Source organism: Dipodomys spectabilis, unplaced genomic scaffold (assembly GCF_019054845.1).
Source record: "Dipodomys spectabilis isolate Male_0828 unplaced genomic scaffold, ASM1905484v1 ptg000096l, whole genome shotgun sequence".
Taxonomy (NCBI): Eukaryota; Metazoa; Chordata; class Mammalia; order Rodentia; family Heteromyidae; genus Dipodomys; species Dipodomys spectabilis.
Genome location: NW_024870773.1, coordinates 5,745,485 through 5,750,000, shown reverse-complemented (window position 1 = coordinate 5,750,000; position 4,516 = coordinate 5,745,485). Strand labels below are relative to the sequence as shown.

The window sequence follows — 4,516 nt, the reverse complement described above, 5'->3', positions numbered from 1 at the left end:
GGCCCCCGGATCCAACTTCCCCCCTCCTTCACTGCCGATCAGCGCCTCCCGGGTTCCCGCCTCGGCCCGCGGCAGGACGGCTAGCCGCACCCCCTCCACCCCTTCGCCAGCTCCGGCCGGGAGAGGGGCGCACCTCGGTGTGGCCTGGCCCGAGCCCCAAGCTGCCTCCCTCACCCCGAGGCCACCACGCCCGCCCAGGGGCGTTCTCACCTTCCCGGCGCCCTCCTCTCATCTTTGGGGAGTACAACCGCGAGTCCCCAGCGCAGCAGCCTCCACTTCCCAAAACCACCGCGGCGACTCCCCGCTCTGGGACGGCGACAGACACCCCCACGCCCCCGCTCTCTCCCCGCCCCCGGGGACGACTCACGTCGCTCCTCACCTGGAGGAGCCCACACGTCCCCTCCCCAGCGCCGGCCCGCGCGGCCAGCGGGAGCTGGCGCCCTCTGCCGGGCCACCGGGCCGGGGCTCCCCGGGGAGCGGGCGAGGGGCGGGGAGGGTGGGGGACGCAGGGCCGCGGGTCCCGCGCGCCGACCCCCGCGCCTCCTCCCGCCGCGCATCACCGCGGCCCACGCCAGAGGCGAGCGCTCAGGGGCCGTGCGGGGCCCGATCGCTCCCCGGGCGACACCCGCGCCCCGCGAAGCGACAGCACGCCCAGACTCGCCCCGGCGGTCCGGCCCTGTCCCCGCGAGCTGCTCCGGGAACCGCCTCCGCCCGGCTCAGGCACGCTCAGGGTTGTGATTTTTATTTTAACTGTTTACTGTGTTGACAACTAAGTTTGTATCCCAGTCCCAGGACAGCATCGAGGCGAGGCAGGAGGAGGAGAGGGGCGGCCGATCACGCTCCGCGGGGTGCCCTGGGTCGGATCTGGGCTGGTCGCCCGGCGGGCCGGGGGCTGAGGGTGATGAGCACTTTCGAGGGAGTAAACAGTTTCCCCAGAGGAAGTACAAGTTCAGCGTCTAACCCTCCCCCGGGCCTCCGTGAAACTTGGGAGGATGATCGGATGTGGGGAGTCCTCCCAGGTCCCCAACTTCCCCACCCCACTCACCTTCTCAAGCTCCTGCCTAGTGGAGGGGCGGAGGGGGGAGGGAGGCTCGGTTGCGCCCTTGCCCACCTGCCGGCTTCTCCGCCCAGTCCCTAGTTCCCCACGACCAGGGGGGCGCGCGACACACGAGGACCTCGGTGGCGGCGGCACGGACCTCGGTGGCCACGGCAAGGATCCCGGCTCAAGCTGGCTGTTTCCAAGAGTGGCCGGGGACCGTCGTCCACTGGACTCCCAGTGGCCGCAGCTGCCCCAGCGGAGCTAGCCGAGAGCTGCTTCTGGCCGCCCAGGCGCCTCCTCCTCAGAGTTCCAGCCGAGGCGGGCGGACTCCGGGTTATTAATTGTAGGGGCCCCCCGGGTGTCGGCCTCCGGGCGCTCTGAGTGGCTCGGATGGCGCGCCAGGCCGGCGGGGCAGGCGCAACCCACCCCCTGGGCGCGCTCCCGTCCGGGCTCAGCCCAAGGACGCGCCCCGAGCACGCGCCCGGCGGCTCTAGGGCTCCCAAGAGCTGGTTTGCTGCTGCCCCGAGGCCAGAGAAGTGCTGCTCACCTTTGAGACCGCGAGTGGAAGATCAGAGCCTCCAGCAGATCCAGAGCCAGGGATCCGGCCACGCGAGCGAATGTTACAGCCCAGAGCACTCGTTCGGACGAGTTACCAAGGAGACTGTTCTTGTTGGGATACGCGCAACTGTGAAAAGTCACCTCGTCTGTCTGGAGCGGACCCTCACCACCTCTTAGTGGTGTTTGCCCTTAGTTTACATCAGATTCCCCCAAAATTGGGTAACACAAGATCTTCCTATCTCCTGGCCATTTGGGTTTCTAATCTTCCCAAGTTTCCCCAGGCGGGGGAGGGGGCAACCAGGAAATTTGCATTTCTCACAACTTTCCAAGTGATGCTGAGTTAAGGTTTGTGAAAACACTTGGTGATGGCAAAGAGGTGGATAAATTTAAACGTGGAAAATATGTTACTTTTTTGTTTCAGCGGATAGTGATAGGATTTAATCTCCTTGCACGCGCGAGCACACACACACACACACACACACACACACACACACCTCTGCTGCATTTCCTCTCAGTGTTAGACTGTCTTAATTTTTTTCTCCTCTGGAGTTCGCACCAAGCACACGCAGAAGGCCCTCATCAGAAGAAAAGTGAAGGCGTTCATTTGCAAGTAAAGCAACAACAAGAAGCCACAGACCACGACTTCCATAACAGACGATTTTCCTCACAGCCCATCCTCAAGGCTGCAAACCTGAGGCCAACTTGTCTCACAGGGGTGGCAGGGGTGGTTTCTCCTGAAGATGACCTTCCATTTTCTTTTTTCTTTTTCTTCTCTTTCTTTCTCCTTTCTTCCTCCCTCCCTTCCCTTCCATTCCCTTCCCTTCCCTTCCCTCACCTCCCTTCGTTCTTTTTATCTTGGGGCTTGAAATCAGGGCCTGGATGCTATCTTTTGCTTTTCCCTCAAGATTAGTGCTCTACTACTTGAACCATAGCTGTACTTCTGACTTTTTGGTGGTCTCATGGATTTTTCTGCCAAACCTGGCTTATCCTCTTATCACAGCCTTCTGAAAAACCAGGATTTACAGGCACGAGTCACCAATGTCTGGCTGTAGTTTCTTCTAGTTTTGACTTGAATTTGGCTTTTTAGCATAACTGAACTGCATCTTAGGGTTATGTTGCAAACACATAACGTAGCTGGTAATTCTGCTGACCTTAAATTATCTAGTGAATTCACTGTTGCTTCAGAAGACTATTCTGCTCTCTAACCTATCTGACTAGTTCCCTGTCTATGCCCTTCTTTCTAGACACAGGGCAATAGATGCCCCACAGATCTGAGGGGTCCATGTTTCCAGCCTCTGGAACAGGCATACTTGAACAGGTACTCCCTGTGATCATCTTGGTTTTAAAGAAGGGATCAGTCCCCTTGCAGCTTCCTCCCTCAAATCACCAGCTCCAGGAGTCCTGTCCCCTCACTTCTAGTTTAAAGGCCCCCATGTGGCTCCTACTGCACATGGGTACTACATACAGTCTATCATAGCCATAGAAAACATTGGCTGTTTTCATTGGTCACTTTTCTATGTCCTCCAGTACAGTAGGAACTTTGGAAGAACAAAGACTTTATCCATTTTTGTAAGCTTGAAGTCTAGATTGGATTTGATGCTCAGAAAATTACAATTATATATTTATACACATGGCATATGTGTATATATAAATTAATTACATTCTTTATAATAATATAATAACTTATATTAATATATAGTTTATGATATATTCATATTACATCTTTTTTATTTTTTATTTTGGGTCCGGTTGTGGGCCTGAACTCTGAGCCTGGGTGCTGCCCCTCAGCTCTTCAACTCAAGGCTAGCGCTCTACCACTTGAGCCACAGCGCCACTTCCAGCTTTTTTTTTTTTTGCTTATGGGTGCTGAGGAATCGAACCCAGGGCCTCAAGCATGCAAGGCAAGTGCTTTACCACTGAGCCACCTTCAAAGCCCCTCATATTACATCTTATATGGTGTATATGTTAATATATATTATAGTATTACATATTATATATTATATATGTAATATATATTATATATTACATATTACATATATTATATATTATATAATATATTTTATATAATAATATAATTTTATATATATTATATTATATAATATATATAATAATATAATTTTATATATTATATAATATATTATATATAATAATATAATTTTATATATATTATATTATATAATAATATATAATATTATAATATTATAATATATAATATTATATATATAATAATATATAATATTATATATTATATATAAAATATATAATATTATATATAATATATTATATATAATATATAATATTATATATAATATATTAATATATATTATATTATACATATATATAATATATATTATATATAATAGTTACAATATATTATATATAATATATATTATTATAACATAATATATATAATATAATTATATATATATAACAATATTATAATAATATATATTATAATAATATATTATTGTATATAATATATATTATTATATATAATATGTATAATATATAAATATATATTATTATATTATATATATAATATTATATATAATATATATTATAGTAGTATATATTTAGTTAAACACTAGTGACTCATTCATATAACCCTAGCCACTTAGGAGGCTGAGATCCCAGAACTGCAGTTCAAAGCCAGCCTAAGCAGAAAAGTGTGAGATTCTTATTTCCAATTACACAAAAATCTGGAAGTGAAGCTTTGGCTCAAGTTGTAGAGTGCCAGCCTTAAAAAAGCTAAGGGACAGCACCGAGATCCTGGGTTTTAGACCCTGTATGAGCACACACATACACACACACACACACACACACACACACACACCTTACCTTAAGGAATAAGTGAATTCTTAAAAATTCAGAGGATTTGATAGAACTTGTTTTCAAGCTCTTTTGATTCTATTTTGTCAA

General features: G+C 48.1%; 1 protein-coding gene across 7 annotated transcripts in view; it reads right to left on the bottom strand.

Moving 5' to 3' along the window:
* Svil (supervillin) overlaps positions 1-1,298 on the bottom strand; it is a 211,603-nt gene extending 210,305 nt beyond the window's left edge. For 5 of the 7 annotated variants that reach the window (XM_042686004.1, XM_042686008.1, XM_042686007.1 and 2 more), the window contains exon 1: positions 1,046-1,125. The gene's annotated coding sequence lies outside the window, so the exon portion shown is untranslated. Of the gene's footprint in view, positions 1-210; positions 294-1,045 lie in introns of those variants that run through there. The other 2 variants (XM_042686010.1, XM_042686005.1) reach the window with 2 other exon arrangements.
* Positions 1,299-4,516: the final 3,218 nt, after the last annotated feature.